The 19536-nt window shown below is 36.8% G+C and overlaps 1 protein-coding gene across 8 annotated transcripts in view; it reads right to left on the minus strand.

Moving 5' to 3' along the window:
• Positions 1 to 19536, minus strand: part of WDFY3 (WD repeat and FYVE domain containing 3) — a 275458-nt gene that overhangs the window by 216501 nt on the left and 39421 nt on the right. For all 8 annotated transcript variants that reach the window (XM_055086060.1, XM_028492000.2, XM_028492001.2 and 5 more), the window contains one exon: positions 16990 to 17083. The gene's annotated coding sequence lies outside the window, so the exon portion shown is untranslated. The remainder of the gene's footprint in view (positions 1 to 16989; positions 17084 to 19536) is intronic.

Raw genomic sequence — 19536 nt, forward strand, 5'->3', positions numbered from 1 at the left:
CAGCAACAAAGACCCAATGCAGCCAAAAATAAATAAGTAAAATAAATTTATTTTAAAAAAACCAAAAAACATACATATCTGCTCATCATTAACAAAAGAAAAATCAGAAGGATAAACAAGAAACCAATGAATTTTTTTACCTACAAAAATGGAGTGTTGCTTTTTTTTGGTTTTTGTAGTGGTATCGATGAAACAATTCTGAAACTATTTTAGGTGATACTCATTTAGAGCAAATGCGTAAGAATGTTGGTACTGTTAGGAGCCCATGTTCTCACTACAGGAGAAGGGAGAACTGGAGAAATCAGTGTGAACTCATATGCTAAAATATACATCCAGGTCCAAACATATATCCATGAGCATATGCATGCAAATGTGTATATACATACGTACGAGTGTACGTATATAGACATATTTTCTAGCTCTGTCCCCTCACAGGGCTCAGAAGTAAAGACATCAAGTAGCAACGTACCTACTGTGTGTCCAGACCTTGGTTCCTACTGTCATTCCCCATTCCCCACTCAGAGGGGCCAGGGTTTCTGGGAGAAATGACTGACTCTAGGCTGGGCAGAGAAGATAAATGATGAGTTGTCTTATAAATGATGAAAATAATGAAGTGATTAAAAAAAAGTGATGGGGGCATGAAAAAGGAAAGGAGGCAGCATGAAAAAAAAAGAGGGTCCCATTGGTGAGATTTGAGACAATTTAAAGGCCAAAATATTTAAGAACAGTAATGAATTATTAATCATCAGGGAAAAAATAGGAATCCATGAGTTTAATAACTAATAATATATATAGATAAATAAAAGGGCTCTTATTACAGTAGGATGCTGAGTAATGACTGGTAAAAGTAGGAGTTCTGGAGTTAGAAAAAACCATCATTTTAGAACCATGGTTCAAGCAAGCTATCATCAATGGATCCTACATATAGCAGATGAAATTTTGATGAAGAGTGGGATATTTTAATTGTCTTAAAGTATCTCCTCACGGATTGCTTATTAGTTGTAAGGGAGTAGAGTAACACAGTGGAGAAATCAATGAAACAGGTGGTCAAATTTTATATCACAAATAAACAGCAGATGGACACTGTGTACCTCCAGATAAGATGTGCTAAGAAAGACACAACCTTTATGTAATATCCATCTAGGAAGGCATAACCTGAATCTGATCAAAAGAAAACATCAGATAAACCCAAGATAAGGAATATACTGTTAAAAAAAAAAGGGAGGGAAGGGAATGACTGTATACTTTAAAAATGCCAATATAATAAATGACAAAGAAAGGTTGAAGAATAATTCTAGATTAAAAGATACTAAAGACATGACATTTAAATGCCAAAAAAGATCACAGACTAAATTCTGTATTGAAGGGGAAGAAATTTGCTATAAAGGACACTTATTTGATCAACTGACAAAATCAGAAAATGGTAGATTAAAGTAATGCAACAATGTTAAATCTACTGATTTTTTAGACTTTTATGCAAGACATTATCCTTATTCTTGGGAAATTCACACTAAGGTAATTAGGACTAAAAGGGCTATGACATAGTCAATGTGACTCTCAAATAGTCCAATTAAAAGAATACACATATATGTATATATGTATTTATAAATATATACACAGAAACATTCATTTACCAAGTGAATAATAAAGCATTTGAGGACAAATGGTTAACAACAGGTGAATCTGGAGTGAGGGTACATGGATGTTCTTAATATTATTTTTGTAACTTTTCTGCAAGTTTGAAATTATTTCCCCCTAAAATCATTATGTTCAAAATCTAACACATTATTTTTCTCCCTAAATTCTATTTTTTTTAATTAAATTTTATTTATTTGTTTATTTATTTATTTTTGGCTGAGTTGCGTCTTTGTTGCTGGGCGCCGTCTTTCTCTAGTTGCCACAAGCGGGGGGCTACTCTTGTTGCGGTGCGCGGGCTTCTCATTGTGGTGGCTTCTCCTGTTGCAGAGCACGGACTCTAGGCACACGGGTTTCAGTAGTTGTGGCACGTGGGCTCTAGAGCACAGGCTCAGTAGTTGTGGCGCGTGGGCTTAGTTGCTCCGCGTTATGTGGGATCTTCCCGGACCAGGGATCGAACCTGTGTCCCCTGCATTGGCAGGCAGATTCTCAACCACTGCGCCACCAGGGAAGTCCACTAAATTCTATTTTTACTTCTATAATTTCTATAATTTCTACATAGCAGAATAGGACCACTGTCTACCAGTCATCCAGCTAGAAACTTGGCAGTTAACCTAGATTACCCAAGGGTTTCAATTCATTTCCTTCCTTTCTTTCAACTCCCACACCCAAAGGGACATATCCTAAGGGACCCTCTTGTATATCTGTCCTGTTTTCTCCAATCATACCAAACTGGTTCAGGTCCTAATCATTTAGCATTTCTCCTCTGATTTACTGTTACAGTCTACTAATGATCACCCTTTCTCCAGCCTTGGCTCTAAATCTCTCTAACCACTGCTACAGAGTGCCCTTCCCCACATGAAACCTGATCATGTCAGTCTCTGTTTCTCAACTGTTTCTGAACATCGGTAGGAAAGAATGCACTGGGTCAACTTAAAAATCCCAATATTGATAAAATACACTGCTTTGGATCTTGAGATCCGAATAAGCAAAAATGATTGCCCAGAGCCTGAAGAGCCAGTCTAACATAATTGTAAACTTAGTCATGAAACAACTGCAAGAGCCATCTTGGACCCAATCCTAAAGCAATTGCTATTGAGCAATATATTCAGTGCCCGTTTTACACAAATAACATGAGATGGGACCTCTGGAAAAAGAGGTCATTAAAAGGAAAGAATGGAAAGAAAAGGTAGGGAATAGAAGGGAGGAAGTGTCGAGTATTGAAAAGTAAGGAGGGAAAAAAAGAGAAGGTAACAGAAAGAAAGGGAAAAGAAAAAAAAAATCTGTTTTCTAGGATTTCAGGGTAAAACATAGATCTGCCTCATGGTAAGATGTCAAACTTTTGAGAATTAACTAGCCCTCTTAACTGTTCCTAATGGAACAATTCCTTTATGAAATTCTATGTTCTTTATGAACAGTTGACATTTTATCAGAAGATACTTGAGAGCAGTATTATTCATAATCAAAGTATATTCTATAAGCACTGAAAAGTATAAGTAAATATGGAGTCATGTTTCTACTGCTTTCACTTTGTAGACTCTTTTTCATTTCTCAGTTCAAGGCATCGATATAGACCCATATACTATATAAAACTATATACATATATAATATATATGTATATATTATATACAAAAGCTATGAAATATATATTTATATCTCAATTCTAGGATCCCACTTTTGTACCCATATTGTAGATTTTAGATATCAGTAATAGATTCAAATAACTTTCATGTGGCACTTTAAGCCGCACAATAACGATAAATAAAACATTTTATTTTATAAATATAAAATTTCTTTATATTTTGTACTAAGAATATAAAAAACAGATGGCAAATACATATTAAAGAGTTCATTAAACGATTTAGTTCCTCAGGGCAAAAATCTTACTTATAGCTCTTTTCCAGTTTATAAAAATTATCATCCTCTTTTCCTAGAACTGGAACATTTTTATGAAACTGTTCTTTTAGGCAGTGAAAACTAAATCAAGAAGGAAGAAAACAAACTAAATAGAAGTACTGAAGATTAAATAAGTCTCGGCATGGTCTGCTCTCCCCACAAAAATTTTGTTTTCATCATCACATTTAGTCTTTCAATAACAAGTAACATTTGTCCTTCAAACTTTAATTTAAAAATCTTGGGGGCTTCCCTGGTGGCGCAGTGGTTGAGAATCCGCCTGCCGATGCAGGGGACACGGGTTCTTGCCCTGGTCCGGGAAGATCCCACATGCCGCGGAGCGGCTGGGCCCGTGAGCCATGGCCGCTGAGCCTGTGCGTCCGGAGCCTGTGCTCCACAACGGGAGAGGCCACAACAGTGAGAGGCCCGCGTACCACAAAAAAAATAAAATAAAATAAAATAAATAAAAAAAATAAAAACCTTGGGACTTCCCTGGAGATACAGTGGTTAAGAATCCGCGCTTCCGATGCAGAGGGCATGGGTTCGATCCCTGGTCGGGGAACTAAGATCCCACAGGCTGTGTGGTGCGGTCAAAAAAAAATTTTTTTTTAATTAAAAAAATAAAAATCTTAACTGTGCGTGCACTTGTGTGCGTGCGTGTGGAGGGGGTGGGATGGTGGGGGGAGAGAGAGAGACAGAGATAGAGAGGTAATACCAAAGGTCAATTCAGTTGACAGATGGGCTCTTTTGCTTGGATTTCTATAGGTCTAAGCATGTAAATATACTGGCCAATAGTACAGCAAAAAGTTTTATATGCAACAAAGTTGTTTAATTTACTCTCCATACATATTGCTTAAAGAATTAAATGACAGCTAAACATGAAAGTGTTTGACCTATCTTCTATTCCACTGGGAAACATGCTCAGAGATCTTTGAGCTTACAAAGGTAGTTTGTGTACCTCTTTAGATTTTATAAATAATGGGGGAAGGGAAAATCACCTTAGTCTTTTGGTGAAAAGATCATCAGATTCTTAATGAAGTCCTTACGAATCTTTAATGCTAATGATAGATACTCTTAGCAGTTGGTTCCATACACCATATATCAACCTATCAAAAATAAAAATTCCAATTGGATAACAGATTAATAGTCCTTAACTCTATGAGTGAGATACTATTTTTCCGACCATCAAACTGCAAAACTTTAATCAGCTTATTTTTGTTGTTTTATAAAAAATTTTGAAAATAAAACATTCTTGCAAGGTACATTGAAAGCAGTCAGGCTATAAATACCTAGCCCCACTGATTTTAGCTCACAGACCTGAGAGATCAATGAATCATTTTACAATACACAAAAGCATAAATAATTACAAAATTTTTACACTTATTCTATTTTCTTAAAAGGCAGATTCCATAATGTTATTTTATAGCATTTACAGAATATTTCTTAGGAAAACATCATTGCAGAGATTTCTTCAATGTAAAAATAAATGAAAATAACTAAATGCCATATCCATATCCTATTTCCTAGGCACTGGCTAAGTTTCCTGTATAGGTCTTAATTCTGCACAGAGATTTCACATTTATTTGACCATTTAACAGGATCCTGGCAATAATCCTGTGGGAAGAATAGCAACATGTGTCAAGTGTTTACCATATGCCAGGCTCCACATTCAGCATTTTACATGCATTATCTCTTTAATTCTAACAATAATGATATGAAATTGATATTATCAATCCCATTTCTACCAAAGAGAATATTATGAATAAGAGAAGTAGCCCAAGGTCACATGGTAGTAACCAGAAGAACTAGGCTGCTTGAGAAACAGGTCTGCCTAACTCCAAAGCCTCTTCTTTCCCGCTATGCCGCTTCATCATCACAAAGGAGGAAACAGAGGCTGAGGTACTCAAACAAGACTGCTTAGCTAGTATGTGGTAAACAAGATCTCAACCTAAGATTTCTAATGCTGAAATTCTTTTCACTATAGTACCTGGCACTTCCCACTTTAGTACCTATACAATCATTCTGAAACATAGAGATATAGCCAATGTACAAAATCATGCCTCCAAATTTTCCCCTGAAAATTTCCAAGCAGCAGTACCCATTAATATGACACCTGTACTTTCATACAAAACCTCATAACATACAAAAGGTCTAATGCACACAAACTTCTTTGCTTTTCCAACAGCAGTTAAGCTGACCTGGGCTCACCTGGGCAGAAAACTCAAAGACTTCTTTGTTTGTTCAACCACTCAACACAGAATTGAACACCTAACCCTCTAGGTGCTGAGGACTGTGATTCCCCAACCCTCTCCTCTTTTAACCAAGTAACTACCTGATACTATCCCTCACCTCAGTACCATATGCATTCCCTTTAACATCTTTCTTATCCCAACTTCTGCTCCATTAACCTGAAAGAAACCTTTCTTAATTATTCCCATTTATTAACCTCAACCCAATAACTACTTCCAGTCACTATGTAATTTCCCTAGAGATTTTTCTCATATATCTAATGTAGCTTCCTGCTCCTGTGACAGGAATATTTTCCAACATTACAAGGAAGAAACAAATGCAGAATGTGGCTTTCTATAAGAAATTTGTTCTGGACTCTCTTCAAAAGGTTACTATCATAAAAAAAAACAGAGAAAGAGAATAAGGATAGGGGAAACTAATCTAGATTTTAAAAGAGTAAGAAGACATAAGTAAATGTAATGAGCAGACCTTAACGTTGTGTGAAAAAAGCTATAAAAGAAATCTTGGGGACAACTGGAAAATTTGGAGATGGACTAGACTTAAACATGACAGTATGGAATTACTGTTATTTTCTAATATATGATAATGATACAGCAGTCACAGAGAAGAATGTCCTTATTTCTAGGAGGTACATGCTGAAGTATTTACAAGTGAAGTGTCATGATGGTTAAAATTACTTTCAAATGGTTCAGCGATGCCACACCTCCTCCCTGAAATGTATATAAACACAATGAGAATGCATGTGGCAAAACACTGGTAATTGCTGAATTAAGGTTGAAGGTATTTGCATGTACACTATATTATTCATTGAGATTTTCTGTATGTTTGAAAATTTCGAAATTCAAAGTTTGGTTTTAAAGGAGGGGGATAGGGCTTCCCTGGTGGCACAGTGGTTGAGAGTCCACCTGCCGATGCAGGGGACACGGGTTCGTGCCCTGGTCCGGGAGGATCCCACATGCCACGGAGCGGCTGGGCCCGTGAGCCATGGCCACTGAGCCTGACACAGTGAGAGGCCCGCGTACCGCCAAAAAAAAAAAAAAAAAAAAAAAGGAGGGGGATAAAACCATTAGGCAGTCTCCCCTTGTTTTTAGATTTCTAGTATTTTTGTTAAAGCAGAAATAAGAAACTTTCCACTGGTCTACAAAGGGCTAAGTGCTAAATATTAGAATGGGTTACTACTCTAGTCAGGTTGTGAGTTAGAGGGATATGCAAAATTATAACACTTTCTTTTTCCTCTAAAAACAAATGTATTTTACATTAATACTTTAAACATAAAACCATGTAATTTTCCCTTGTTACCAAAGATGAAAATTTATGGTTGTACTGCACAAATCTTTCCTTAAACCATGGAGTTTACAGTCTCCATTAGAACATCACATACCAAGGTAAACAAATGGTAAGGGATCAAACTATATTTTTTTATAAAATCTGTGAATTATTTGCATATACCTTACACAATCTCATATATGTTCTTCTCCTTTCTGTTAATTCTGTGATAGATACTTTCTTATTCTTAAAAGGCCCAACCACGCTCAGAGGCCCAGCTCTTAGGCAAACCATGCAGAAAGGAGTATAATAAACAGAAAGAAAATGTAAAAAGAATGGCTAAGGCCACGACTTTTTTTTTCTTTTTGCTGGAATACAAGTCAAAGAGAACACTGTTTAATTTTGAAGAAGCATAGGTGCTTAAAAAATTTAAGTTATAAGATATGACTGAAAAATTCATTCATTTAATTAGCAGACCATTTTCCACTATTAGACTTAAAATTCCCCATTCCAGACTCATAAACTGTGAGCTGTGGAAAATAAGTTTGCCACAAAATCCCTACACTTACAAAAGTAAGAAAAAGCAAAGAGATAACTCAATTCAATAACCTTGAAATGTATTGAAACTTAAAATCTCAAAAATTTTTTCATGGATAATGGTTTGTTTCAGTTACTATACTAAAGATATTTATTTTCTTCCTACACACAAGCCCTTAGAGAATCTGTCCTTTCCCCACTCACTGAAAAGGCAACACTATTGTGAACACATAACTGAGTCCTTCCAATAACCGCTGACTGAACAATGTTGGACATCCTTCATAACATGAGACAAATGGATTCTCTCCCTTAGCAAGTTAGAATTTAGAATATGAGAACCAAGATAATTAGCTATGGGGGCTGAGAGCTAGCTGAACCTAACACCCACAACTGACCACTGTATGCTGATTAAGAAAGCAGAGCAAACCACTTGGCAGAGAAACAAAAACAAGGCTACAGGCAACTCCAGAAAAAGAAGTAGAGAAAAAATACCTAAAAATATTCAGTTCCCTGGAAGCCTGGCTGTACTTCCTGTACTTGAGTTCTATAGCATCTGCTAATGGATAATTGTTCTCAAAATATTATTTTTTTTGAAAAAAAGGTAAATATGGACATCTATGTAGGTACAAAACTTACAAAGGAAATAAACAAGTAAAATTAGCACACTAAATATCAAAAATATGGTTAGGACATAGCAAAGCCTAGGATTCAATTACTTACAAATCAATAGATTCTTCCCCGATATAGTATATTAACTTTATACAAGGTCACCTGAGAAGACAGAACAAATCATTCTGCTTTAAACATTTTTTATTACTTTTCTCAGCAATAGAATAAAATATTAGAGGCCCATATTTGATACAATGAACATTCACAGGCTATTGTCTTCAAATATAAATTCAAATATAATAAGAATGCTTCACATTCTTTTAGGGAAAAGAAATAAATGATGTCTTTCTTCATGTATAAGAGAGGCAGGATAGATGAGCAGGTGAATGCCTGAACCCTGGAGCCAGACTCCTACGTTTGAATCCTGGTTTTTCCATTTCCTAATCCTGTAACCTTGGGCAAGTTACTTCTGCCTGTTTCTAACATACAAAATTACTATAATAGAACGAATTTCATAGGATTGTTATGAAGAATAAATGATATAATACATGCAAAAACCCTAAGAAACAATAAATGTTCATTGTTATTAATAGTTTTTAGGACTTCCCTGGTGGCGCAGTGGCTAAGAATCCGCCTGCCAATGCAGGGAACACAGGTTCGAGCCCTGGTCCAGGAAGATCCCACATGCTGCAGAACAGCTAAGCCCGTGTGCCACAACTACTGAGCCCATGTGCCTAAAGCCCGTGCTCCACAACAAGAGAAGCCACCGCAATGAGAAGCCTGCACACCGCAACGAAGAGCAGCCCCCGCTCGCTGCAACTAGAGAAAGCCCGCGCACAGCAATGAAGACCCAATGCAGCCAATAAATAAATAAATAAATAATTTTTTTAAAAAATAGTTTATTATTATTCATGGAAGGAGGTATATCTCACATATCTGTGACATATAAAACTGAATTTCTTGAACAAGGCCATTCTTTAGCAGGCTTAGGAAATGAAAAACTTAAAAATCTATGATTCAAAAAACAGGGCAGATAAAGGTAAGCCCACATTTTAAAAAACCCTACAATCTCTTTAGTAGGGCTTCTGCAACAATCAACTAAGAGTTATTCTTTCATGAGGGATATAGCTTGCCTTCTGATAAAGTTTTATAAAAGCTTTCTTTCTTGGGGCTTCCCTGGTGGCGCAGTGGTTGAGAGTCCGCCTGCCGATGCCAGGGGACACAGGTTCGTGCCCCGGTCCGTGAAGATCCCACATGCCGCGGAGCGGCTGGGCCCGTGAGCCATGGCCGCTGAGCCTGCGCATTCGGAGGCCTGTGCTCCGCAACGGGAGAGACCACAGCAGTGAGAGGCCCGCGTACCGCAAATAAAAAATAAAAAATAAAAAAAAAAAAAAGCTTTCCTTCAACAAACTCTGGCGGAAAAAGGAAGCCCTTTTTCCTGAACGCCCACTTAGATACAGCAAAGCACAGGACAATCTACTGATGTTAGAGGAAGGTAAAAATCTTTAAAAGATTTTTTTTAATTATAAAAGATTTAAAAATAAAACAAATAGTAACTGCTCTCATAAAGTATGAATTCTGATTGGTTCAGAGGTAACTATAAAAATTCACTCCTATGGGGTTTTTTGGACTAGGCAATGATACAGTTAAGAAAGAGCTGGGGATACCATAAGGAGAAAAACAATTCTTGCATCATGAACACATGCTACATGATTTGCTTCCTACAAAACATGTGGTTAAGACCAAATATAAAAGAACCAACTGAAAGATCAAAAACTATGTGGAAGGAAACAAGGAAGGGAAGGGAAGGAAGGTGGAAGGAAGAGAGAACAGACTATTATAAATAATTTCAGCTATCTGGAAGAGGAAAGAATCAAAATATCCTAATCTTTACTTAAAGACCCAAAATGATTATGTAAAAAATTAAAAAGCAAAAAGTTAAATCAATTTAAATTAAAAGGACCTGTACTTCCTTCCCTATACATTTTGAAATCAAATAATTCTTTAACTCACCTTCTACTTCAGCATATAGACATATTCACGACAATCCTTCATTCAGTCAAGAAATACTGAATCTTTACTTTCAAAATATGATTCTAGGTTAGGCTTTTTAAAGCTCCTCCCCGACTACACACAAAGAAGATAATAAAACAGCTTGAGAGCTTATATTTCAGAATCCCCCTCCCCTATTCCCTTTCCTTCTATATCATGTATGTTGTATAACACTTTCCATTTACAAGCTCTAGGAGAGCAGCAGTCTTCTTTGTTTTCATTTATATAAAGCACACACACAACAAAAATGTCCTCAGGCAAAGAGAGAGCTGATGTCTGACCAAATTAGGAGCAAATGTACCTGAGCCAGAAACTTCCTCCTAAATTCCCTATTTCCCCCAACTTAGGCATAGATCCTTTTTCTAAACGGAGGAGTTTAGCTTTCTTAGGATGCACGAAGCAGCCACAGTCATCTCACAACCAGGTTAATATACTTAAAGATGCCTTTTAGTAGAGGTCTTCATAAAACTGAGGCGCAAGGGACATTCCTACCACGGGGAACACAAGACCAAAAGGATATATCCTTTGTAAGACTAGGAAAAAACAGGCACGCCTTCTCCCACTCCTTTTCCCCAGGTCAAAACAAAACAAAAACCGGAACAGAGTGGCTAGCAGCTAAAGTTTAAAAAGAAAATGAAAATGAAAAGCTGACATCCTAGTGTTTCCAATTTTTTTTTAAAAATATTGTTAGTGACTACAAAATCTCTCCTCAGACCTACAGCAAAAACAGCACACTTACCTCCTCCATTCCCTTTTTCTCCCCCCTTTTAAGTCAATAATTTTAGTGATGGCTCTAAACTCATAACCTTTTATGTAAACTCTACTCTACTTTTCAAAAATAAAGTCTATATGCTAATAAAATATGTAATCAATCAACTGAATACTAAGGGTTATATATTATCATTAACAGGACATCATTTTGCTTATATTCTATCCTTCAAAAACGTAAGTAAAAATGACTTAAGGCCGATGCTTGTAACAAGGAATGGCAGCTAACATGAATTTAGCTTTTACTTACTATGTGCCAGACACAATATTAAGCACTTTACAAGCATCATCTCATTTAACCCTTATGAACTTCCATTAAATACTATCAATAAACCCATCTAACAGATGAGGACATAAGAAATTAAGAAATTTATACTAGGGCAAACAGCTGTAATCAATGACACCAAGCTTTAAACCAGGAAGTACGACTAAGTTTGGAAACTGAATCTTAATACATATTACACACTGCAGTTATCCCCTCTTATATCTACTTTTAATATTTTATACAATTTTTTAACATATTGTCAATAAAGACTGATGCATAATTTGACCTCAAAACAAGAGCCAAATAAGCGATATTCAGGATCAAAATCAACTCGATATAGTCATAGAAACGGTAAGCTCTAGACAATAAACCAAAAGTCTAAGGGAAAAGAAAAAAAGTTTCACAACATGGGTTAAAGTATGATTAAAATGATTCATACTTTTAAGCCCCAAACTTGAAGTATTATTTCTTAAAATAAAGAAAAACTGCATTAAATTTTTAAATCTCAATTCTCCAATTTGTAGTGCTACTTTACTTTTCAACTTATTTTTTCTGATTATAAAAACCTTTTAAATCTTGTAATTTAAGCTTCACATTAAATACATCTGCACTTTTTATACTGCACTGAGTTTCCTTCTTTGAACTTTTTAAACTCTCTTAATATATGTTTCTAGAAAGAATACAGTCTACAGACTTTCATTTGTGGGTAATAGTTTTCTAAACCACAAAAAATGCTATACTATTTTTCTCACATAGAGTCTAAAGCCCAAAATCTAGTCATAAATCGATTCCCAGAAGTTTTCAAACAAGGGAGTAAATTATAAACAAAACTCTTAGCTCAATATCCTCGTAATGCAAAATACTAAGAGCTTAAGTTTAAAACATCCTCTTTGCCATATCAATGCAACAGTGCTTTTTTCCTACGAAAAAACATTACCATTTGTTCAACTATAAGAATGAACTCCGGGCTTCCCTGGTGGCGCAGTGGTTGAGAGTCCGCCTGCCGATGCAGGGAACACGGGTTCGTGCCCCAGTCCGGGAAGATCCCACATGCCACAGAGCGGCTGGGCCCGTGAGCCATGGCCGCTGAGCCTGCGCGTCTGGAGCCTGTGCTCCGCAACGGGAGAGGCCACAACAGTGAGAGGCCAGCGTAACGTAAAAAAAAAAAAAAAAAAAAAAAAAAAAAGAATGAAATCCCCAGTCCACTCTCTGTGTGTCAAAAGGAAGTTTTAAATCAAAAATTTTGTATGGTTTCTATTAAACTACATCCCCCTAACAAGTAAAAAGGGATATCACATAGAAATCCTATTGAATTCATACTCATTTAATTTCTGTACAGTATGAGAGGACTCTGACTTCCAAACCTACTGAGATTTAAAAATAAGTCTCATCATTTCTAATAATAACTAAACTAAAATGTATGATCTATATTTATAGTAATTCACAAATAATTATAATTTTAAAACTCCTTATAAAATTCAGTCATGTAATCAGCTGCTTTAGAAGTACATGCTCAATCTACCCTAATGGAGTTAAGACAATCTTTTCTCAATGAATTTGAGATTTTCTTAGACTAAACTTACTAAAACACTGTTATTCCATGTGCTAAACACACACACACACACACACAAACACACACACCCCTTAGATTAACTTATACAGATAATGCCAACTAGGTCAAATCTTGCTTCCAGAAACACAACTATACTGCCTTGCAAAACAAAGATTACAAAAATGAATCCAAAATAATACTTTCCAATTACCTTTCCATCAATATAAATATTGAGAACGGCTAGCTGGTAAATGAAGTGTACATGATTGTGCCACTATATTCTGTAAAAGTAACTGTAATTGGGCATTTCCCTTAGCCAATTTGGTATACTAAATATCTTCACAAATGTCTGATAATTTCTCACACTTTATAACTTAGTTGTAGAAAGTGACCACAGAAAAGCTGATAAAATTAAAGTACTCTTAATAACCTATGACCTCTTTGCTCTTAAATATTTTAGGGAAATGAGGGTAGGCCTTTGGATATTTTATGAGAATACCAGGTTTCACTCAGCAAAGTAAAAAGTCAGGTACCACTTGAAGAATTCTACATAGGATTAAAAAAATAACAAATTTGATGAAATGGAACAAAATTAACTCCTCTTTGCTTTAAAAAAAAAAGAAAAAGGAAATGATAAGAGTTACATTTTTCCTTTTTTTAAGGGTGAGGGGGTACTTTCTGATTACAAAGCTATATGGCACAAAAGTGATAAAGTTCTGCTTAGAGTTTAAGACTAAAGTTTCCTGACTATTAAATAATTTATGTATTTTTCCACTTAGCATATTTTCTTCTTTCTTCATTCTTATAGTCTACTGTAGGGAGCTTCAAAATGGCTTCCAATAACCTCCCCTCCTGGGATACACATCCCTGTGTAAGTGTGGACTGGACCTCTCCTCAAGTGTGGACTGGACCTAATGACTCACTCCTAGTGAATGGAATAGGGAAAAAGTGATAGGTTGCCACTCCCAAGACTACACTACAAAAACCAAAGGCTCACACAGCAAGGACTAGTAGGCTGCTGGCAAACAGCCAACATGAAGAACTGGGGCCTTCGGCCCGACAACCAGTGAGGAACTAAGTACTGCCAACAAGCATGTGAGTGAACTGCAGGCAGATCCTCCTCTAGGATTTTCGGATGAGACCAGCCCTGGTGGACGTGTCAAATGTAGCTTTGCAAGAGACCCTGAGCCAAAGGACCCAGCAAACGGCACCCAGATTCTTGACCACAAGAACTGTGAGATAATGTTTGTTCTTTTAAGTCACTAACTTTTGGGGTAATCTGTTATGTAGTGCTATGGCTTGAACTGTGTCCTGCTCAAAATTCATATGTTGAAGTCCTAACTCCCAGCACCTCAGAATGTGACCTTATTTGGAGACATGACCTTTACAGGGGTAATCAAGTTAAACTGAGCTCATTAGGGCGGTCCCTAATCCAATATGACTGGTATCCTTATAAAAAGGAGAAATTTGAACAAAGAGACAGACACACATAAAGGGAAGACAATGCAAAGAGCTATGGAGAAAAGGTGGCCATCTATAGGTCAAGGAAAGAGGCCTGGAACAGATCCTTCCCTCATAGATCTCAGAAGCAACCAATCCTGCTGACACTTCGATTTCAGACTTCTAGCCTCCAGACTGTGAGACAATAAATTTCTGCTGTTTAAGCCACTCAGTTTGTGGTAATTTATTGTGACAACCTTAACAAATTAATACATGTAGCAAAAAGAACTAATACATACACTGAATTCAAAATGACTTTTATTGGCAATACCAAAATTAGCCTCAATGCAGGACTCAAGTAGATGGCCAAAGCTTCTAAGTCTTTATTCTGAAAAAAGACATAAGGTCGTATCAGAAAATCTTAGACCACAGATTTTTTTTTTACGTTAGCTGGGACTCCTGCAATCATATAATCTAATTGACTCATTTCAAAAATTGACGCTGCTGCTGCTGATGTGCCAGGAACTGTTTTGAACACTTAACATATATTAATTCCTCACAAGAACCCTCTGAGGCACCACTATCATCAATTCCATTTTTAAGATGAAGAAACTGATGTCCAGGAGTTAAGGACACAGATGATAAGGAGGCAGGATTTAGTAAACCGAGGTACACAGAGAATAAGTGATTTATCCAATATCATAGTTAGTAGGTGAGGTGGGACTAAGCCTAATGGTCCTTTCTCTTACCTTCAAATCTTTTCTCAAAAAAGGCAAATAGAAAGGCTTTTCTTTTACTTGCTGTATTCAATCTTTGTAACACTGCTACCTTAGAAGTATATATTTGACTATCCGCCCTCCTCCTCTACCTACACAGTTACTCATTTTCTTCCACTCCCTGAACCCTAAAACACTACCTTTCAATTCCTAATACTTTTCTTGCATCTAGGTTAATCATTTTTATATACTAGAACACAGGATTTCACTTCCACACAGTGTGGAAAAACAGCTTTAGCTTAACATTTAGAAAATCACCTTCAGCTTAACAAATACACCTGAAAGGAGTAATACTATATTATTGGTCATCTGCATTTTACTAGGAATAAGTCAGATCCTTTTCAGAGAACAGGCCTTGAAACAAACATGGCAAGACAGCCACTGTAAACTTGTCCAGGGAATCAGAGTTTTTTTCTGGAATATCTGGGATTAGGTACTTAAGAGTAAGCCTTTCTCTGGGAGTCTGAATTACAAGATATAAATCATGGGCAGTGGTGGCGACCACGCTTCCCATGACAAAGAATAGAAACATGGAGAAAGCCAAAGAGAGTGAGACAGATGCACAGGACAGGCACGCCACTGAGAGCTTGAGAGAGACCTGACTACATTTGATTCCTGGGTTCTCCTTGCACAGCCCAGCTGCATTTCTGCCCTGGATCCTTTGGTGTGCCCATAAGTCTGCTAACTTCCCCTTTCCGCTTAAGCTAATTTGAACTGAGCCACATGCAATCAATAGAGAACTAACATGGTCAAAAAGATACCCTCTCTACACCTCAAGAACATTATCGAATGATTAGTAATTAAAAAAAAAAAAAAAAAAGAGGAGAACAGAGCATTCCATGTAGTATCATGGCTATAAACAAAAGAACTGATTGACAGAAGCCAAGGTTTAAACAGCTATTTGGAAGACATTCCAGACATTGGTGGAATAGGAAAAAGAAGTTGCAATTTGAAAAGACTATACCCTCTATCTTCCATTTGGAATTCTTTAGTTCTTGTAGTTAAAAAAAATCCCATCATCTATATACTTGCCAGTGGGTGTGTAAATTATTACAACCACTTTAGAGATCAATTTGGAAATATCTAGAAAAGTTGAAAGTGCAGATTTCATACAACCCAGCAATTTTACTACTAGGTGGCTACTATGAACTGAAATGTATCCCCCCAAAATTCATATGTTGAAGCCTTAACCCTCAACATGACTGCATCTGGAGATAGGGTCTTTAGTAGGCTATTAAAGTTAAATGAGGTCATAGGGGTGGGGCCCTAAACTCATATGATAAGAAGAGGTAAAGGGAGAGCTCCCTCTCTTTCTCCTTTTCTTTGCCTTGTGAAGACAAAGCTAGACGGTGACCATCTACAGGTCAGAAGAGAGCTTGCACCAGAATCCAACCACACTGACACCCTGATCTTAGACTTCCAGCCTCTAGAATTGTTGAGAAAATAAATTTGTTGTTTAAAAATAAATAAACTTTTCAGTAATAGAGCAAAGTAAAATACTAAAACTCAGGCAACTAAGTAGCCATAGTACTCTCAAGTGCCTCACAACATAGTTCATTATTCAAACTAGTCACTCAAAGTTACGATACAGAGTTCTAAAGCCTGTGCTTACAACTAGACTTTTCCAGGAAAAAAAGGAAAAACTTTAATAACATGATTTTATTCTATGTAGGTGTCTACAATAAAAGTATGATGCTTTAAAGCCAGAATTGAAACTGAAATATATTCCAGTATATCTTTTTTTTTTTTTTTTTTTTTGGTGCAAAAAACTAAAAGCCATTCAGGAAAGGAGGTTTGTCTAGTTTACCCAGCCATCAGTGGTAAAGAAGGATTAAAACCCAGTCCTTCTGAGTCACAGTTCAGTTACAATGCAACGATGCAGCAAAGATTATCATGATTCTGTTTCTGGCTTCTTGTTCAACAGACAAAACAATCCTAAAACTGACCTGATTCTATGTTCTAGGCTGGCATGAACCTGCGTAGAAACAATAGGAGTGGCAGGCACTTTCTTCCTGAAGCAGACGTGGAGAAGTGTTATACCTGTGATGAAAGAAAAAAAAAAAAAGAAAGCCCAGTTTATTTTCAGAATGTTTTTTATGAGTTGTTCATTCCCTACTAATTCTCTCTTTACCTCCTTATTTCTTGCCAATGGCTTCATACTGGAACACAGGACAACACTTTATTTAAGATAGATAAAATCTGCTATTCAAACTTCAAAGGAGAATACAGAGTCATTCAAAACTGATCTCTACAGACCATCTGGTTCAGCTTTTTTATTTTACTGGTGAGGAAGCCGAGACCAGGAAAAGTTATGCAAAGAATCAACGACAACACAGTTAGTTAGTGGCAGAGCCTGGTTCAGAACCTAATTCTTCCCACTTTAGTCCAGTATTCATCTGTACATCATAGATCACAATGTATCTTTTTGGAGAACCAAATATGAGCAAAAAAGAAAAAAAATCATGTTATTTCTCTAGGAGTAGTTGAAGATAAATGTGGTATAGAGCTGAATTGATATGTTCTAAGTCCAAACAAAAAACAGCGCTTCATCACTCAATGGTTATAATCCAACCTTGAGTTATTTAGCATGTCTCATATAGGATATTTAACTGTTTCTTTTATTTACGATTCAATATTCCAAAATGAAAACACCAGCACATGAATGATGAGATATAGGTTCTGGTCTTTCTTAACTCTGCTCTCAACAAGTTCTATGCCCTTAATCAATTACTTCTTTGGTTCCAAAGCTCCTTTATTCAAAAATGAGGAGCTTGGGGACTTCCCTGGTGGCACAGTGGTTAAGAATCCACCTGCCAATGCAGGGGACATGAGTTCGATCTCTGGTCCAGGAAGATCCCACATGCCATGGAGCAACTAAGCCTGTGTGCCACAACTACTGAGCCTGTGCTCTAGAGCCCGCAAGCCACAACTACTGAAGCCCACGCACCTAGAGCCTGTGCTCCGCAGCAAGAGAAGCCACCTTAATGAGAAGCCCACGCACTGCAACCAAGAGTAGCCCCCACTCGCTGCAACTAGAGAAAGCCCGTGCACAGCAACAAAGACCCAACGCAGCCAAAAATAAATAAATAAAATAAAATTTTTTAAAAAAACGAGGAGCTTGGATTAATCCCCATGGGCTTTCTAAGTCTAAAAAGTTATGCCTAAGAATAGATTCATCTTTTAACGACATTCTGCTTTTCTGATCAACTATTTGTTTTTGTCATAACCTCTGTAATCATGTTAGTACAATAGTTCAAACATCAGTATTTGTTTTTGTCATGTTTGTTAATCTGATCAACTGATCAACTATTTGTTCTTGTCATATGTTTGTTAATCTCTGTGATCATATTAGTACAATAGTTCAAACATCAACAATATTGCCCTCAAATATACAGTTAGTTCTCATTCAAAAACCCAGTTTTGCAATAACCTAGTTTTGCTGTCTATCTCACTACTTATGAAAAAGTATTTTAAAAAATCTACCTCTGGGACTTCCCTGGTGGCACAGTGGTTAAGAATCCGCCTGCCAATGCAGGGGACACAAGTTCGAGCCCTGGTCAGGGAAGATCCCACATGCCACAGAGCAACTAAGGCTGTGCGCCACAGCTACTGAGCCTGCGCTCTACAGCCCACAAGCCACAACTACTGAGTCCACGTGCAACAACTACTGAAGCCCGCGCGCCTAGAGCCCGTGCTCCGCAACAAGAGAAGCCACCGCAATGAAAAGCCTGCGCGCTGCAATGAAAAGTAGCCCTCGCTCACCACAACTAGAGAAAGCCCATGCACAGCAATGAAGACCGAATGCAGCCAAAATGATAAATAAATAAATTTATTTTTTAAAAAAATCTACCTCTTAGGTGGTTTCTAAGAAAAATTCTGAATTATTTTCCCAAATCATTCATTCAGTTATTCATCCAAGTTGTTACTGAGTGGCTTGTCAGATGGCAGACACATGCTTAATGAGATATAAGATTTTAATACAAGATCCCTCTAGTGAAATTCTGAGTGATGTTAGAGATTCAAGTGGCAGTGAGAGAGTAGACAGAAGTGATGACATGTCTCCTAAATTTTAACATCAGAATATACCTGCACTGTTTTTTTAATATATTAACTACCAACTTACGTAAAACATGTTGGTTGTCACCCAACACAGAACCTAAATAGAAGTTACTGGTAATGTTTTACTGATTTGCTCTTCCCTGTCCTATACCCCACTTCTCTCATCTCTTCAGTCCTCTGTAATTGCTATCCTATGTTTTGTGTTTATCATTCCTCTGATTTTTAGAAAGCATATCACATATATACATATCCTTCAACAACACTTGCATTTTTTTTCATTCAATATTATGTTTTCAAGATGTATTCATGATACATATGCAACTAAATGTTGCATATAGTTGTAGTTCATTCATTTCAGGGCAGAATAATTCTACATTGTGTAAATACACCGCGACTGAATTATTCATTCTCTTTACGATAGCATCTTATTTTCT

Source organism: Physeter macrocephalus, chromosome 7 (assembly GCF_002837175.3).
Source record: "Physeter macrocephalus isolate SW-GA chromosome 7, ASM283717v5, whole genome shotgun sequence".
Lineage (NCBI taxonomy): Eukaryota > Metazoa > Chordata > Mammalia > Artiodactyla > Physeteridae > Physeter > Physeter macrocephalus.